The 19,666-nt window shown below is 47.2% G+C and overlaps 1 non-coding gene across 1 annotated transcript; it reads right to left on the bottom strand.

Moving 5' to 3' along the window:
* Positions 1 to 19,337: 19,337 nt before the first annotated feature.
* LOC113833897 lies at positions 19,338 to 19,444 on the bottom strand. Its single transcript, XR_003482087.1, has one exon. It is a non-coding gene; the product is annotated as a U6 spliceosomal RNA (small nuclear RNA).
* Positions 19,445 to 19,666: the final 222 nt, after the last annotated feature.

The following is a 19,666-nucleotide window of genomic DNA, read 5'->3' as shown; positions in this document are numbered from 1 at the left end:
TCATGGACCTCAGATCTGACTGGGTCTTCGTGATGTCCACCTGGTCACCCAGTCAGTCTCCAGACTCTGACCTAAGGATCGTGTATTAGATACCTACTATGTGCCAGTCTTGGGACTAAGACCTTTATTACTTCCTACAGTGCTCAGAGTATGCCATGGGCTCAGGGAGGTTAAGTTATATGCTTACGGCCACATGGAGGGTCAAAGGAAGGGCCTGGTTCTCTCCCACTCCAAAACCTCTGATCATCATTTTAATGGTTTGTTTATAGACCCGTCTAGTGTAATATGGGTTCAGATTTCAAGCCGTTTTTCGGAGAGATGACATTTCTTTGTAACATTCTTTCTACCCAGGTATGGTGGCTTACAGCTGCAATCCCAGCATTCAGGTGGCTGAAGAGGAAGGGTCACCACAAGTTTGAGGTCAGCCTGGGCTACATAATGAGTTCCAGTCCAACCTGGGCTACAGTGTGAGACCTTGTCTCAAGCAAACAAGCTGTTGATTTTGATAATAATGCCACTTCTAGGCCATACTGCACATGCTCAGAACGGGACCTTGGGGCCTCGGAGATGGTACCCTGCAAGTATCAAGACCTGAGATGGAGCCCCAGTGCCTACATGGAAAAGCCAGACAGGATAGCACATGCTTGTTAATCCTAGCCCTGGGGAGGCTGAGACTGGAAGATGAGACTGGAAGACCTTGGGGCTAGCTGGCTCGCCTAGTCAGTGATCTGCAGGTTCTGGGAGGGACCTTGCCTCGAAACAAGGTGAAGAAGTGACTGAGGAGGTTGTCCTCTGTCCTGAGATACAGGAGCACACAGGAGTACACCCCCACATACATGCAGTCATGAATATGCAATGTACATGTGAACACACACACACACACACACACACACACACACACACACACACACACACACTAGAGGCAGGGAGAGACAGGGGAGTTTCCAGCAGTAAATGCTATCTGTAATTAAGGGACTTAGTCTCCCTTTTTTTGCCCTTCACATGGTCCTCTTCATCCAGGACTCTGCTAGGCTGGCCTCACACACACTGTCTCCATCTCTTCTTCACCCCATTTTGTGAGTGTCACTTTGGCCATCTTCTGACACCCAATTTGGTCACACCAATGCTGCTCATAAGTCCCCAGTGGCTTCAGGCTGTCTGTGAGATGAAGTGTGAGCCATTTATCCTGACATCCAAAGATTATTCCTTGTGAATCCAGACACTACCCAGCGAACCCTCTGTTTCCTGGGTGCCCACCCAGCATGTGGGCTGTCTGCCTCATTGGTGCCACTGTTCTCCTGGGTCCTCAGCTCAGAACACTTCCCTCCTCATTTCTCCAACCCGTGTGCCAGCCTCCAACAAGTCCCTCCCAGCTCCTTCCCCACCGCTCTCTGTGCCCACCATGTGTAGTATATATGCCAGCAGACATTTTCAGAACACAGGAAGCTGGTCTAACCCCCAAACTCTGCTACTGTCCCTTCCTCTTGCCCAGTGTCCTCACAGAGTAAGGACAGAGTCTAGCTGGGCCATGTAGGCTTCCCAGTCCTTGCAGGACATTCTGACCTAAACACAACGAAGTCCTGAGATGTCCCTATGGGGACGATTCACGTGTCCCAAACAGATCCTATCCACCTACGCAGAGACACTGGTCTTTGGCCCTCACCTAGCCTGCGTGACTGGCCTGGAATGTCTAGCTGAATTTGATTTGTCCTGTTCTGTGGGGTCAGCCCCTAAACCAAACCATATTCTCTCTAACCTGAGGTGCCCAGTGTCCCCAGGGAGGTGGAGGCCGAGCCAGGCTGGGCCACAGCCTGGGGCCACCTTTACCAGCCCCTGCCCAGCACGGCCACCTGAACTAATTTCCTAATCCTGCTTCAGCCGGCCTGGCCCAGCAGCTCAGGAAGGCCCCATGCTTGCCCTATCCACCTTCCTGCCTGCCAGGATCTGAGGCCCCGGGCCCCTCACCCGCCAGCACCAGGCCGCAGCAGCCAAAGCTCTGAAACTGATTTAGGTCTGCTACTCTGCTGGCTTAGCAACCCCCACCCCACCCCCACCCCCAGCTAGGCCCCATAACTGGATCCAGATGTCCTTTCCCCATCCCCGGGGTCCCCTGGATAATCCGTGACAGTCAGGGGGCACAGGGGGCAGGGGAAGTACAGGGGTTACTGGGATGGGGGACACACTGGGATGGGAGACACAGGGTCAGGAGTCTTGCCCAAGAAGCCACTGCCTATCTCCCCAGCGGACCAAGGCCAGGTGCAGTAGGATGAGGGCAGGTTTACCTCACCAGCTGAACCAGCTAAGACTTCACATGGCAAATTCTTGTCTAACTGTGCAGGTCTCCTTTGACACAGGGGCACACAGTAGGTCTTCATTAGACAGGCTTGGTGGGGCATCTCAACCTGCTCACCTGTAAATGTAGGTACTGAGACCCATGCTTGAGGGCTCCAGGGAGAACTGGCAGCATTCTTAGGGGAGGAAGGAAGGGCTCCCCTCCTGGCGCCTGCTCTGGTCTTGAGTCCCACTCCCATGGGGGTGTGGAGGGCAGAAAACCAGGTTTAGTCCCCAATCTGCTATCCCTTATCTGGGCCTCAGTTCCCCATCTGAAGGCCTTTTGAGTCCTGAGTTGTCAGAACACAGAAAATACTACATAAATGTTTATTGAATGGCATTTAGTAGATTTTACCCACTGTTCCCCGTTCCCTCCCCTGTAGCTCTCTTGAGTGGCTGTGACACTCCTTGGCTCTTCTCATGAGCCCCTTTGGAAATGAGTCTGCCACCCAGCCAGGGTCACAGTCAACAGACATGAATGGAGGCCAGGGACTCAGGCTGCAGGCCCTACCTACAGTGTAGGCATGGCGCTGAAGAAGAATGGTCCCCTAACTACAGATCACAGGAGAGGACAGGAGGTGGAGCCATTCTTGGGCACAAGTCTCTCATGAATCCATCCCTTCGGTTGTAATTCTAATAAACCAAGGTGATGAAGCCCTTCCCTCCTTAAGGGTGTGTCCCCAGGCCTAAGGTTGGTTCCTGCATCGCTGAGTGGGCCACCCTTGAGCTTGACACTCCACTGACCCAGCCTCCAAAGTAGCTGGGGTGACAGGCTGATGCATTTAGAAAAACTCACTCTTAATTTTTGTTCCATTTATGAAACACTGAGAGCCTGGTGAGGATATGGAGATCAGTAAGACCTGAATGTTCTCAGGAGAGTGGAGGGCCGGGCTTATAAGTGCTGGGGCTGAAGGATGGAGCAGAGGGAGAGGCAGGGGTGGGGAGCAAGGGTGAGGATGGGGGTGAGAGGCAGGGGTGGGGAGCAAGGGTGGAGATGGGCTGGAGGCAGGGGCTAATGGGGGTAGGGCTGGGAGCAAGGTGGGTGTGGAGGGGAAGAATGAACTGCTAGGAGTTTGCAGGAGAAGGGAACCTCTGAACAGGGCACACAGGATGGGCTGTGGCCTAGATGTTTGGACTGAGGAGCTGAGAGGTTGGCCCTGTGACCTGGGTCAGCCTACAAATAACGACACAGAGACTTATTATTAATTATGAAAGTTTGGCCTTTAGCTTATGCTTGTTCCCAGCCAGCTCTTATATCTTAAATTAACCTGCTTTTATTTGTCTATGTTCTACCACGTGACTTTTTACCTCTCTTTCCTTCTGTATATGTGACTTCCTCCCTGACTCCCTGGGTGGAAAAGGCCCAGAGAGCTGTCACTTCCAACATGTGTTGAGCGTCTGCTACCAGGCAGTTGTTTTTCTGACAGCCTTGCTAGAATGGCCATTATTATCTTAACTTGGTATGTGTGTATATTTGTGTGTGTGTGTGTGTGTGTGTGTGTGTGTGTGTGTGTGTGTGTGTGTGCTTGTATGTATATATGTATGTATATTAATGTGTGTCTAGGTATGGAGGCCAGAGGAAAATCTCACTTGCTTTTTGTTTATTTGTTTTTGTTGTTATTGTTTTGTTTTTCTTGAGACAAGGTCTTATCATGTAGCTTTGGCTGGCCTGGAACTCATGGAGATCCATCTGCTCTGCCTCTCAAGTGATGGGATTAAAGTCTGCTCCATCCTGCCTGACCTTGAATGTGTTTTGCAACAGGGTCACTCAGTTGCCTGGAGCTCACCAAGGAGACTAGGCTGGCTGGCCAGTGAGCCCCAAAGGTCTGCCCATCCCCACCTCTCTAGTGCTTGGATTATAGGTGCCTGTCACCATGCCAGGCTTTGTATATGGATCCCAGAGAATCACACGTAGGTCCTCATGCTTGCAAAGCAAGCATCCATGGACTGAGCTGTTGGTTCAGCACCAAGAAATAGCTATTAACTGTGTTTTGTTTTAATAATTAGAAACTGAGAAATAGAGAGCCTGAAAACTTGTCTGAGGGCCAATGAAATGGCTCAATGGGTAAAGGTGGTTACTGCCAAACCTGAGTTCAATTCCTGGAGCCCACATGGTGGAAGGAAAAAATTAACTCTGACCTCCACACACTCACAATGATACCCATGAACCGCCAGTAAATAAATGTAAACACACACAGACACACACATATAGATGTACACACAGATACACACACAGAGACACACAGACACACAGACACACAGACACACAGACACACAGACACACACACACACACACACACACACACACACACACACACACACACACACCTGTAGTCAGACTTTCTTGTCCGGCACCAGCCTGTTGCTAGATTTTCTTGGTCCTGTCAGGTCTGGCTGCCCTTCTCAGCCCCAAACAAATGCAGGATGCTATATTAATTATAAAACTATTGGCTGGTGGCTAGGGCTTCTTATTGGCTAGCTCTGTCTTAATTGTTACCCATTTCTATTAATCTATGTATTTCTACAAGTTCTTATCTTACTGGAGAACACCTGGTGCGACCTATCCTCTTGGTTTCACATGGCGTCCTCCCTGCCTACTTTTCCCAGAATTCTCCTCATCTAGTCTGATAGACCCGCCTATCCTTCCTGCCTGGCCACTAGCCAAATAGTGTTTTATTCATCAACCATGAAGAGAAACATACAGAAGGACATTCCCCATCACCAGTCCACAAATAAAGGCACAGAAACTTATTGTTAATTATTAAAGCTTGGCCTTTAGCTTAGGCTTGTTTTCAATTAGCTTGTATAACTTAAATTAACCTGCTTTTATTAATCTATGTTCTACCACATAAGACATCTTATTGGACACCTTCTGTTGGCGTCCTCATCCCCAGGATCACATGGTGGCTCCGAGCAGAGAGCAGGAGGAAGAGCAAAGGGGAAATGGGACCACTTCCTGCTTGTCCTTGCTTAAATTTGAGGCTCCCTGCTATGTCAATTCCTGCCTGGATCACCACTTCTTTACTACATTTCCCAGAATCCTCCTTGACTCCTAGTCCGGTCCAACTTGCTGCCTCATTGGCCAAACAGTACTTTATTCAACAATCAATAAGATGAACATACACAGAAGTACATTCCCCATCAATTTCCCATATTTATTGTATGCTCTCTGAGATGGGGACTGACTGTGTTGCTCAGTGTTGTGACTCTGGAATGCACAGGGCCTGGCGCTGGTTTGTCGAGTGAGTGAAATCCACGTTAACTCTCTCTCCACATGCTCTGCCCCTTTGCCACCTGCAGTCACCACTTCTGATGTTTGTTTCTGATGGGTGAGTAAGAGGGATCTGTGAGTAGAGGAGCTCACCACCAAGCCTGATAACCTGAGTTCAGTCCCTGAACTCAAGGATTCAACTCCACATAGTGGAAGGAGAAAACTCTCCTCTCCGCCTCTGTCTCTGTCTCTCTCTCTTTATCTCCCCCCCTGCATCAGTACTAAGGGCTGCATGCGTGCGATGCATGATCTATCACTAAGTTACACCCCAGTTTTTCCCCAACCCTCCTTTATCTCTGTCTTCTTGGCTTCCTGAATCAAATCTCAACCGCCAAACACCCTCAGTATTCCAGGCTCCTTGCTAACTTGGGCTTCCTGAAATGACTGTCTGATGGCAGAAACCAGACATTCTCAGTCCCTGACAGAGTTGAGCCCTGAGTCTGAGGCCATAATACCCGAGAACCACGCAGGGAGATGGCTTGGAGCCTGTCCTAGTCGCTTGCACAGCTAGCATGTTCCTAGTGGGTTATAGTTCAAAAGCATTTAAAAATGTATTTTAATTTTACATGTCTGGATGTTTCGTCTGCATGTATGTATGTATGACTGTCCACCCATGTGTGCCTTGCTCCATGGAGGTCAGAAGGGGATGTCTGATCCCCTGGAACTGAACTTAGGGATGGTTGTGAGCCACCACGTGCATGTTGGGGAGCAAACCCTGGTCCTCCGTAAGAGCAGCCAGTGCTCTAGACTACTGTGCCATCTCTCCAGGGCTGGGCTTTCAATGGCTTTCCATTGTTTGACTTCTTCCCTAAATGTTGTAAATTTGTGAAATTTCATACATGTTCATGATTCAAAACTCCAAAGGCCGAGGGCATCTCTCACTGTCCCTTCTGTGGTGTGGGTCACAGGTTCTTCCACCCGTTGTATGATGTGTGTGGTGTATGGGGTGGGGTGGTGCACATGTGGAGGCCAGAGAAAAAATTCAGGTGTCTGTTCTCAGCTTTTGCACTGTTTGAGGCAGAGTCTCTGTGCTGTTTGCTGATGCCTGCGCAGGCTAGTGCTCCACAGTCTTCCAGGGGCTCTCCTGTCCCACCTTCCACCTTGCCACACAAGCACTAGGACTGTAGACGGGTGGCTTTTTGTGGGCTCTGAGGTCCTCATAAAGTTCCTCAACTCATATCCTCATGCTTCCCAGTCAAGTGCTTCACCCACTAAGCCATCTTGCCAGTCCAGTGCTCCTGTGTTGCTTCCAGGGAGTTTTAAATTTTTATTATTTATTTGTTTGTTTATTTTTGTTTTTCTGAGACAGGGTCTCTCTATGTAATCTTAGTTGTCCTGGAACTCTCTATGTAGACCAGGCTGGCCTTGGTCTCACAGAGATCCATCTGCCTCTGCCTCTGCCTCATGAGTGCTGGGATTAAAGGCGTGCACCACTACACCTGGGCCTACTATTTAGCACAGGCAGGCCTTAAACTCACAATCCTCCTGCCCTGTCCTCTCCAGCGCTGACATAATGGATGTAATACCACCATGCCCAGTTCAGAGATGTCTCAAACACACACAGCAAGCACTCAGGTTTACTTTTTCTTTGTGTATATATGCTTTACACTCATGGGCTAACTAACTGGCTGGTTTGGAAGTCATTCAGTGTGTGGGGGGGTGTGTGCGCGCGTGCCACAGCATACATGTGGCGGTCAGAGAATGACTTGCAGGAGTTGGTTTTCTCCTTTCGCCATGCAGGTCCTGGGGATTGAACTCAGTCTTGGTGGCAAGCTTCCTTACCTGCTGAGCTACCTATCTTTCTGGCCCTTCTCTATATTTTAATATGTGTCTCAGCAGATCCTGGCTTTGTAGCAGACATGACTCTCACTCAAGAGACCCAAATTCAACATTTGTGCTTCCCAAATCATCCCAATACCCCATGTCCTTTTATCCATGATCATCACAGTAGGGCAATGACCTTCCAAGTCATTTGCGCTGCCTGGTGAGGCTAGGCACCATCCCATGGTAGAAAGAGAATTCTACCACAAGCAGCAGACTGCCCTGGGCTCCAGCCCCTTCCATCTGCTGCTCCATCCTTTACTCTGAGGTCTTGAGCCTGAGTAGCTATTATCTTTAAAACAGGCAAGCTCTTCCCCCAAAGGAAGGCTGGCTGGTGCTCACTACCCACTCAATTAATAGTTTCAACAAAGGATTCAGGTGGCCTCCCTCAGTTCCATTTGGGTTCATGTTCTTGATCCCACAGGCCCATCTGTATTTACAGGCTCAACAGACGACTGAGCTGGAAGCCAGCAGCCAAAGGTTAAAATCCCGTCTCTCTCGCTGACTTACTGTGGGACTTAGGCAAGCCGCTACCCCTCCCAGGAGCTTAGTTTTCCTGTCTGTACTATAGGAACAATGACAGACAGTAGCCTGTAAAGATGTTGTGAGGCCTTGTCCCAGCTTCACCCCAGGCTCAAATACTAGCCACCATAAATATTATTAAACTGTGTCCAGTTGCATCAGAGGGCCTGGGCTTCTGTGGTTCTCATTTTGTCCCGATTTCAGGATGACCAAATCACTTAACTGCATCTAAGTCACATGACTAAAAAGTTGGGAGAGAAGTTGGGATGTGTCTGGATCCGACTTTCTTGGCTCTCCAGTTCCCTGGGCAAGGGAGCAGCAAAGTCTAAGTGCCTTCTTGGCTGTGGCTTCGACTGAAAATAGGGGGTTGAGGATGGAGCAGTTAAGTGAGCCTAAAGGATCTTGTACCCAAGTGTGAGAGCCCCACCCACATCTGAGGGCACTATGCTGAGTGAAAGAGCTGTGTCATCTTTTGAGGGACCATGTTATCATCTCATGACACTTAACTCCATGTGAGACCTCATGGATGTCACAAGGATGACTAGAACATTATACTACAGTAACTTTGGCCACAGTGGGGTGACAAGTCAGAAGTTTCCCTGTTGTTGAAGCTGTGTGTGGGAGGTGGGGAGGTAAGCAAGGGGGAAAAATACTGTAAACTGTTTCTGAGGGTTGGTGGTGACTTCAGATGACTCAATCACAAGTTGAATTGCACTGTTTTTTGGCATATGCATTTAGGAACAGAATTTAACATATACAAGCAATTGTGTGTGCATATGTCAATCTTTGTATATGCATGGTCCCATATGTGTGGATGCACATGTGTGTGTGAGTACACATGTGTGTGTGAGTGACATGTAAGGTCAAGTCTCTCCCTGAGCCCAGAGTTCATGGATTCAGCTAATCTAGCGAGCCATCTTGCCCTGGAATCCCGTCTCTGCTTCCTGCGTGCTGGGTTTCAGACAGCTGCCATGACTGCCTAGCATTTATGTGGATTCTGGGGATCTGAACTTGAGCCCTCATCCTTGGGTGGAAAGTACTTTACCTGCTGAGTCCCCTCCCTAGCCTCTATATGCATTTTTTAATATTTTCTTTTTTTAAATTTTATTTATTTATTTTGTATACAGTGTTCTGTCTGCATATATGCCTGAAGGCAAGAGGAGGACGTCAGATCTCATAACGGATGGTTGTGAGCCATCATGTGGTTGCTGGGAATTGAACTCAAGACTCTGGAAGAACAGTCAGTGCTCTTAACCGCTGAACCAACACTGCAGCCCCTCCATATGCATTTTTAAGATAAAATTTTTGGACTATTTGGGCTGGTGTGATGGTTCAGTGGATAAGGCCCTTGCTACAAAACCTGATGTCCTGAGTTCAATCATGGGGACCCACATTGTGAAAGGAGGGAGACAACACCTGAGGGTGCTTTCTTTCTGCCTCCAAATGCACACTGTGACCTATGCATGCCCTCCCCCAACAAATAGATAAATAATTCTAAATGTTTAAAAGCAATTGGACCATTTTGACTGAAATGGCAGTGGTAGAGTGTTCACCTAGCATGTACAAGGCTCTGGATTTAATCCCCAACAGCAGAAACAACTGACCATTTAAATAATATGGGAATTGCTTGCCCATCTTTGGTGCTTTGGGCATGTGTATCCACAGTGCCTTTTTCTCCTGTCCCTGTGACACTCATGGGAACAGGTGCAAGCTTTGATCTCATAGATTCAGTCCATGAATTCTGCAGCTGAAGATGTAGACCTGCAACACTAATGACCAAACCATGCCAGGGCTCTGCAGAAGCAGGATGGCCTATGCTGTTCTCTCCCTATCTTTACTACCTCAGCTGTGCTGGGGTTCAAGTTTGGCCAGAGCGCCATGGGCATACGACCCATATCCCTATGCATGGCATTAGTGAATTCCATCAGGAGGGAAACAGTGTGTGTATTCATGTCACTCAACCTGCTGGCTGTATCTTATTTTACTGTATTACATCAGGAAGGCAGAGCCATCTGGTCTACCTAGAACAATTGAGCAGAACAGTATTTTAAGAGTCTGGAAGTATGAATTCAAATCCCATCTCTGTTACTTACTGGCCGTGTGACCATTAGCAGATCACATAACCTCCCTGTAACTTGTTTTTTCCGCTTGACAAGTGAAGCTGACATTAGCCTCATAATGGTGTCACATGGTTTAAATAAGATGAAGTCCTTAGTGTCGTGGCTGTGACAGACAGGAAGGTGTGTGTGTGATACACACTGCAGTGACCATCCTCTCTGACTCCTGCTTCCTCTTCCTCTCCTACCCCTCCCTGGAGGCTCACATAATCATCTTGTAAAGGCTGGTGTCTAGTTCAGGCACAAACTCATCCCATCAGTGAACCAGTTTCTAAATGATGGATGCTTGAACACTTCTGAGAAACTGGAAGGAATGTGTGTGTGTGTGTACCAGTGTATGTCTATGGTGTGTGTGAGTGTACATCAGTGTGTGTACATCAGTGTGTGCCTGCCAGTGTGTGTGTGTGTGTGTGTGTGTGTGTGTGTGGTGTGTGAGTGTATGTATGTGAGTGTGTGTGCCTGGGTATTTGCAGCAGCGTGTGTTTTGTTTAGTTTTGAAACAGCCTCTCTACCAAGCTCTGGCTGTCCTGGAACTCACTCTGTAGAACCGGCTGGCCTCGAACTCCCTAGTGCTAGCCTCTGCCTCCCTAGTGCTAGGAATAAAGGTGTGAGTTACCACTGCCCAGCCCACAGGGCTCTTCTTGTTTCTACCTCCTCAGTGCTAGGATCACAGGAGAGCACCATGACCCCTCCTTTTTTAAAACTGAGGTGTTAGGGATCACAAGCACTTTACCAGCCCCCATTTCTTATTTCTTAAATAGCACTTATGATTGCTATCATGTATGTGTGTCTATGAATATGATGTGGGAGTAAATATGGGCATGAATGTGTCACAACACAGGCATGGGGGGCCAGAGGAAAATTCTTGGCAGTCAGTTCACTGGGCCAGTGCTTTTACCGGCCGAGCCATCTGGCTGGACCTGGATTGTTTAACCACCTCTAAATTCCTTAGTAAGCTGGGAATCAGAGAGCAAGGAGAGCTGTGCACACCACTGAGGACCTGCCTGGCCTTGCTGAAATCCTTTCTCCAGCCTCTGTACAGGAGAAGAATCATGACCCCATCTTACAGTAGGGAAAACTGAGGCACAGAGACCACGAGATTAGACCAAGAATGTAGACAGAGAAAGCAATGCAGGCTTAACTATGAAAGTTGGGGGCCTTTGGTTTTAAAATGTGTTCTTGTTCCACAAAGATGCCTTGTTTTGCTTTCTGAAGCAGTGTGACCCTGGTGTCACTAGAGAAGGGCGGAACATAGAGAAGGATGGGCAGGAGAAAAGGGTGCTTTAAGTCACAAGTGCCCAGAAAGCACCTTTTAAATAAGCCACTGGGAGACCTGACTGCTGTGATGGCTCTCTACCTTACTCTAGAGTTCCTGTTTGCTTTCCCTGTGAAAGGCTGGATACATCCCCCATGAGGGATGCCCTTCCTATGGAACACTTGGAAGATGCCACCTCACTGAAGCAGGTGACAGCACTTGGAAGGCAGGGCCAGTAAGCCAAGCAGAGTGGAGGGACTCTGGTGAGGCTCAAGGAAGGTGGGGAGACCACCAGGTTGAGGAAGAAGAAACTTTGGCCTGGCTGCAAGAGTTGCCCTGCAGGGGGCCAGGAAGGATGCCAGGGAACCAGCAGCATATGGAAGGGGGCTGGAGGACAGTTACTGGGGAGCTAGGAGTTCTGAAACCCCTGCAAAGGTGTGTGTGTGTGTGTGTGTGTGTGTGTGTGTGTGTGTGTGTGTGTGTGTGTGTGTTGGGGGGTGTTGCTTAGAAGCAAGAAGCAAAGGAGAGGCCCAAAGGCCCTTAGGTACTCTGGCCCCCAAAACCTGGCCCAAGCTCAGAGCAAGGGGCTGGAACATTCAAGATGGTGGCCTTACAGACACAGGGATGAGGCAGAGTAGGGTAGGGATGACCTTCATGAATGTCACAAGAACTCCACTGAGGGACAGGGAGCCAAGACCCCTGACTGCCCCTCCCCACCTCTGCCTTCTGAGTCGTTGAGTTGCATCAGACTGATCAAGTCGCAGGCAATGTTTGTTCATCCTTTCCTCTCTAGCCACAGAAGACAACTGAACGGGGGAAATAATTAGAAAATAAGAGCGGAGGTGGGGTGGGGGTAGGGGGAGATGCATGGGGCCGGGGGAGGGGGCAGATTTCCAGAGGGGAGCAGGATGCGGCTTGGAGTGGTTGGCTGGAGATAACCAACAGATGCGATCCGCAGATAAGCGTAGCAACTTAGATAAATCTCGGGCTTTGGAGCTGGTCGCCTGCGTCCCCTCTCCTCCTGTCTGCCTTTTTTCAATTTTATCTCTGAGCCAAGGGATGGGGAGGGGAGGGCAGGGGGCTCAGAGGGGTGATGAGGCAAGAGGAGGGGAGGGCATGGAGGGGGCCAACTTCATCTTGGGGGGACCTCGGCTTTTCTTTTTAATGTGTTTTTCCCAGAAGGTGGGAAAATGCCAGCACACACCCGGAGAGCTAGAAGGCGGCCTATGTTTTTTAAAAAGCGGCGGACAAAAAAATCAAAATATTTGAAAATGTATTTCATGGTAATTATGTCATATTTCATGGGCTGGTGCCACTACTGAAAGAGAGGCTGAATGCCTTAATTTGTATAGAAATTGTAATCATTTGTTCATTTCAAGGTGAAAATTGCATTTTTTAATTTAAATTGTATCCTGCGTGATGGTCTATTATCTAGTAAAATTGTCCCCATGTATGAATGGCGCCATTGCAGCTGCAATGCTTGTCACAGATCCACTTATATTCATAAAAAGCAGGTGGACATCTCGGGGAAATGGAAGCCCTGTCTCTGTGTGAGCATGTGGGAGTGTGCACGCACTGTGGCCCCTCAGTGGTCTCTGCGTGAGCACGTGGGAGTGGCGCGCACTGTGGCCCCCTCAGTGGTCTCTGTGTGAGCACATGGGAGTGTGTGCGACCTGTGGCCCCCTCAGTGGTCTCTGTGTGAGCACATGGGAGTGTGCGCGCACCGTGGCCCCTCTCACTGGTCTCTATGTGAGCACGTGGGAGTGTGCGCGCACTGTGGCCCCTCTCACTGGTCTCTGTGTGAGCACGTGGGAGTGTGCGCGCACCGTGGCCCCTCTCACTGGTCTCTATGTGAGCACGTGGGAGTGTGCGCGCACCGTGGCCCCTCTCACTGGTCTCTGTGTGAGCACGTGGGAGTGTGCGCGCACCGTGGCCCCTCTCACTGGTCTCTGTGTGAGCACATGGGAGTGTGTGCGACCTGTGGCCCCTCTCACTGGTCTCTGTGTGAGCACGTGGCAGTGTGCACGACTGTGGCTCCTCTCACTCGAATCTGGGTCCTGTCTCCTCCACCCGGCCCCCACTTCCACCTTGCACACTGGAGGTGCTGCTATGCCGAACAGATGACAACTAGTTGTCATAAATGACAAAGTCCCACCTTGTACCTGGGCCCAGTTAGCGGGCCTGGCAAGTCTCTGACTCTAGACCCCACTGTGTGTTCCGCTTTGAGCTTTCTGTACCTCACTTCCTTTTCTGGGTCCATATGGTAAAGAGCCCTAATGCTTCAACCTGATTTCCCTTGCCACTGGCTATCTGTGGGATCACACACAATGCCTTTTCTCTGTGTATGCACTGTGTGTGTGTGTGTGTGTGTGTGTGTGTGTGTGTGTGTGTTTGTGGAGGACAGAGGTGGACATCAGTCATTTTCTTTAGTCTCTTTCTACTATAAGTTTTAATTAATTAATTATGTGTGCATGCAAGTGTGTGTGAACAGTTATGTGTGCGTGTGTACAGGAGTGTGTGTGTGGGGTACATGCACAGGTGTGCACAGTGATGTGTATGTATGTACAGGTGCCTGTAAGTGTGCTCATGCTCACAAGTGGAACACTTAGGTGTGTGTCCTCTTCTGCTGTCTTGTGGGCTCTGGGATGCGAACTCAGGTTGTTAGGCCTGTCTGAAAGCCTCTATCTGCCGAGCCATCTCTCCAGCCTTCCATTTTATTTTTTGAGACACGGTCTCTCACTGAATCTGTGGTTCAGGAATTTGGTTGGAGTAGTTAGCTAGTGAGCTGGGGAATCCTTTTCACTCCACCCTCCAGTGCTGGGATCACAGATGTATTCTAACCCACCCCACTTTCACTCGGGTGCTGGGGATCTGAGCTCAGATCCTCACGCTTGCGCAGCAGCAGCTAGACTGAGCCCCTGCCCAGACTTCCTCTGCTTTATGACTCACTTCCTTTGTCTTTAAAAACGGGGTGACAATAACATTTATATACACACATCCTCCTGCCACTGCCATACAGCCAGGCAGGGAGCATTGTTTTTAATTGCTGGAAAATGAGCCACACCCATAAGGTGGCTCACAACTGTCTGCCACTCCAGGTCTAGGGGATCCAATGCCTTCTTCTGGTCTCTACAGGCATTGCATTCATGTGGTGCACATACATGTAGATAAAACACTCATACACACAGTTAAAAAAACAATTAAAAGAAGAAGAAAGTATTGCTGGCACACAGCTTGCTCCTGGGTCTCTGGTGGCTGCTCTTCTGGAGTGGAGAAGTTGAACAATGGCCACAGGATGGCCTGGTCACAAAACCTATAATATTTACTACCTGGCTCCTCGGGAAGAATTTGCCAGCCCTGGAAATAATGCAAGCAGAGGGCTTAGACAAGTACCAGCCCTTCATGTCAGGAGGAAAACCAACCCTGCAGGGTGATGTAGCGGGTGTCACAAGTCAAGTTTATCCAGAGATGTCCATCACTCATCAAAGGGGTAGAAAATTTATTTGAGGATTAGGAATTCCACCCCCACCAGAAAAACTCTACTCAGAATTATCTCAAAAATCACTGATATTCATTTATTCAAGGATGTCAGAAGGTACTCTGGACCAAGAGGTACGCTCACCTAGTCCAGACTTCAGTTCCCACCTGCAAAATGGTCTCTTCTGGCAGAAGTGATCAAAAATGTCTTAATGTGACCAGCATGTTCTTGGTGATGATGGTGTGGAGATGAGACGGTAGGGTGGTCATGCTGCTGTCTTAGTTGCTGCTCTGTTGCTGTGAAGAGACACCATGACCAAGGCTGCTTATCAAAGGAAGCATTTAGTTGGGGACTTTCTTGCAGTTAGAGGGGATCAGTCCACGGTCATCATGGTGGGAAGTATGCCAGCAGACAGGCAGGCAGGCGCTAGAGCAGTAGCCGAGAGCTTACAATCTGATTTGCAGGCAGAAGGCAGAGAGAGACACTGGGCCTGGTATGGGTTTTAGAAACCTCAAAGCCCACCCCCAGTGCCACACCTCATCCAACAAGGTCTCACCTCCTTCACTTTCCCCAACAGTCCCACCAAACCGGGACTAAGCATTCAGATATGGCGGCCATTCTCATTCACACCACCACAGATAGTGATGATCTCGTGTAAACTTGAAATACTAACTAAATCCTTCACATGCCCTCCTCTCTTCCAGCAGGCTTGTCTCCATATGACAATCACTTTTTTTTTATAACATAAATCAGATTGCATCCACCTCTGACGCCCCTTGGGACTGTCCCACAGGCTTAGAATAAAATAAGATCCACAGTCTCTCCCATGTCACTCTTGAAGCCTTTCATCACAAATGAGTGACCGATGGACGGAGTGAGTGAGTTTGCAGGAAAGGGTCTCAGAATTGAGACCCGGCTCCTTCCCTGGATATTCTGAGACATTCGATGAGCCCTTTGTGCTGCTGGGGCCCTTGAACTCAGTATCTGTTGGATGGCTTTCATGGTGTCCTGTGATGTAGGTCATGGCACAGTCATTTTGACAGATGAGCAGAGTCTGGGTGGAGTGAATCCCAGGGGAGGGCTACGCAGTGTCAAATAAGGCAACCATGGCAGAGCAGTGGTCCTGCCTGGTCCCAAAGTCACTCTTCTTGCTGCTTCTAGCCCCAAACCCAGATCTTTCCCTTGTCTCCAGGTTGGGCCCACAGCACACCCACTCGCCGGAACGCACCACACCTGATGCCACGTCTCTATCAGACACTTGGGGCCTTGTCCTGCAGAACCATCTCCCTTACCTATTCCTAGGCTGATGCTCAGACTGCAAGAAGACCAGTGTAAGACGGAGTATGCCTGAGTGAAAACAGGTATCCTGCCACACCTGGCTGTCTCCAGAAAGAATCTAATCAACTCTGGCCAAGTGGAGAATTAGCACCACGCAGATGGGTCTTGACCTCTAGAGATATGGCGGATGAACTCACAGGCCCACTGCCTATGTGGTGGAGCCAGCTCCTTCCTGAGCTCCCTCAAAACACTGTATCATGAGTTCTAATTGGTCTTAATAATGAAAGCCTGAATCAGATATAGAGGGGAAATGCTGAAAGATCAGAGAGACAAAAGGAGCAAGCCACACCTTACCTCACCAACTTCTCAGCTGAAAAGAGACCAAGCTCCTATCCCCCTGTCCCCCCAGCCATCTCACTTCCTGCTTCCTCCTCCCAGGTGCTAGGATTAAAGGTGTGTGCCACCACTGCCTGGCCTCTGTGGTTAACTAGTGGCTAGCTCCTCACACGGATCTCCAGACAAGCTTTATTTGTTAGAGCACAAACAAAATATCACATTTCCCATTTTTTTGTCAAAAATTAAAAAAGGTTACAACTAATATAAGAAAAACTATATACAACAAGTACAATAACTATATACAATATATATAGACAATAAATACATCAACAATGTCTAGTCCATTTGCATTTGAAAAATTCAGGGGAAATACTCCATTATCTCTTCTATCTTGGTGAGTCCAAAGGATTGTACCTAATTCACCTTCTATACTAAATTGCATTATCAAAACTATCTTTTTATGTCTCTCAACATTTTATACTTTACATTTCTTTAGTGAATTTCTTGGGTAACAAGGAAAACTATAACAACTATAAAGTCTTCAACTCCATCACAGAAGGAAATAGTATTATTTGAGTAAGCAGAAGGTATAAGCAAGTGACTTCTAAAAGATGTGAGAAATGACAGGAACAGCTGACTGGTCAGTCACCCAAGGTTGCTCTGCAATGTTGGGGCAGCCATCTTTGGCCTACAGGCCTAGCATATCTGACAGACTTTTCTGTCAATCAGGATATTCTGAAGGACTGTCCTACCCTGTCTTGGCAAAATTTGGCAGTCTTTTGTGTCCTGCTTGTCCAATTTGGACAGCATACTGTCAGCAGTTGAGGCAAGGGCACTTTCTTTCCCAGTGGCTAACTTTGCCACAAAAAAGTAACTCCATGTGAAGTTTCTTCAGTGCCCATCATCTTCTCTGAAATAGGTTGGTGCTGCCAGGAGCCGACATGTCTCATTGTCATAAAAAAAGAAACTATGCTATTAAAACATCTTAAATACCATGTTCTGCAGATCTCTGAAGTTTGAAGATGACCTGCCTATCGAAAATATATCTATTTGATCTTTAAAACATACTTAATATAACTACAAGTTCAATTGTAATAGTTGAGTAATTGCTAACCTGCAGTTCCTTATTATCCTACATAGTTTGTAATAATAACTTACAAGGGTTAAAATTTTGCATTATATTGTTAAGTGAATTGTATAGGTACAATACCTTGAACAAGATTAGAAATGTATGTACAGTATATTCTAACAAAAATAATCTTAAATTTGTCTCTATATACAGAAATCCTTGTCAATGTAAAAGATTTAAGACTGGTACTTGCTTTTTTTTGGTTTAAAAGTAGATTCAGAGGAGACAGGAGCTTGTTCTCTTTTTGGCTAAGAAGTTGGTGAGGTAAGGTGTGGCTGTGGCTTTCTCCTTTGTCTCTCTGATCTTTCAACATTTACCCCTATATCTGACTTCGGGCTTTTATTTATTTTTTTATTTAGAGAATACTTTATTAGTTTTTGTAATCAAACCCACGTAGATAAGACCTTACATATTTAATACAGTGCGTTACCCGTGTACAAATGGAAAAAAATTAAGTTAGACATTTCTAGACCAATATGGCTGTTAATTTCTGTACAATGCCAACTCAACACGGTAAACTGGGATACTTTTTTCCAAAGTTGACAGCACAGCTAAAGTTTCCAAAAATTCAAATTATATATGTATATATATATATGTTTATATTTATATAAAAATACCAATAATGGCAGTATGTTATGCATCAATAGCAGCAACAGCTTTTCCAGGTTCTGCAGTCATTTGAACAAAATTGTATAGACATCCAGCACACTCCATTTAAAAAAAAAAAAACAAAACAAAAAAAGTAAAAAACAAAATCCCAGAAAACAGCACAGTTCTGTTACTCTTGTGGTACCTGGCACCATTTTTAAAAAAAATTAGCTTCTCGATCATCATCTGGAAGGAAACCATTCTGAGCAACATCATTAAAAACAGCTCTGATAAAGCACAGTCACTACTGTGTATCATAAAGCAGGTCCACATATGAGTGAGTACATATCATGTTTGTCTTTTTGTGATTGGGTTACCTCGCTCAGAATGGTTTCTTCGAGTTCCATCCATTTTCCTGCAAATTTCAAGATTCCATTTTTTTTTCTGCTGAGTAGTACTCCATTGTGTAAATGTACCACATTTTCTCTATCCATTCTTTGGTTGAGGGGCATCTAGGCTGCTTCCAGTTTCTGGCTATTACAAATAATGCTGCTATGAACATGGTTGAACATATGTCCTTGTTATATGAATGTGCTTCTTTTGGGTATATGCCTAGGAGTGGAATTGCTGTATCTTGTGGTAGACTCATTTCCATTTTCTTGAGGGGTCACCATACTGATTTCCAAAGTGGCTGTACAAGTTGGCACTCCCACCAGCAGTGGAGGAGTGTTCTTCTTTCTCCGCATCCTCTCCAGCATAAACTGTCATTGGTATTTTTGATTTTAGCAATTCTGACAGGAGTAAGATGGTATCTCAGAGTTGTTTTGATTTGCATTTCCCTGATGGCTAAGGATGTTGAACACTTTCTTAGGTGTCTTTCAGCCATTTTAGATTACTCTATTGAGAATTGTCTATTCAGTTCTGTACCCCATTTTTTAATTGGATTGTTTGGTGTTTGGGAGACAAGCTTCTTGAGTTCTTTGTATATTTTGGAGATCAGTCTCTGTCAGATGTGGGGTTGGTGAATATCTTTTCCCAGTCTGTGGGCTGTCGTTTTGTCTTGCTAACTATGTCCTTTGCCTTACAGAAGCTTCTCAGTTACAGGAGGTCCCATTTATTAATTGTTGACCTCAGTATCTGTGCTACTGGTGTTATGTTCAAGAAGTGGTCTCCTGTACCAATTAATTCAAGGGTATTTCCCACTTTATCTTAAAAATATGGAACTCGTCACAAATTTGTGTGTCATCCTTGCGCAGGGGCCATGCTAATCTTCTCTGTATCGTTCCAATTTTAGTATATGTGCTGCTGAAGCGAGCACCTGGCTTTTATTATTAAGACCAATTTTGTTTTGTTTTGTTTTTGAGCAGGGTGTATAATAGACCTAAGTGTCCTGGAACTCACTCTGTAAACCAGGCTGACCTCAAACTCATGGAGATCTGTCTGCTTTTGTATCCTGAGTTCTGGGACTAAAGGTGTGTGCTACCACGCCCAGCCCTTACACTCTTTCTAAAAAATAATTTTAAAAGGAAACAAGTGAATC

This window comes from Cricetulus griseus, chromosome 2 (genome assembly GCF_003668045.3).
Source record: "Cricetulus griseus strain 17A/GY chromosome 2, alternate assembly CriGri-PICRH-1.0, whole genome shotgun sequence".
NCBI classification, from domain to species: domain Eukaryota; kingdom Metazoa; phylum Chordata; class Mammalia; order Rodentia; family Cricetidae; genus Cricetulus; species Cricetulus griseus.
This window is presented reverse-complemented; position numbering and strand designations above follow the sequence as displayed.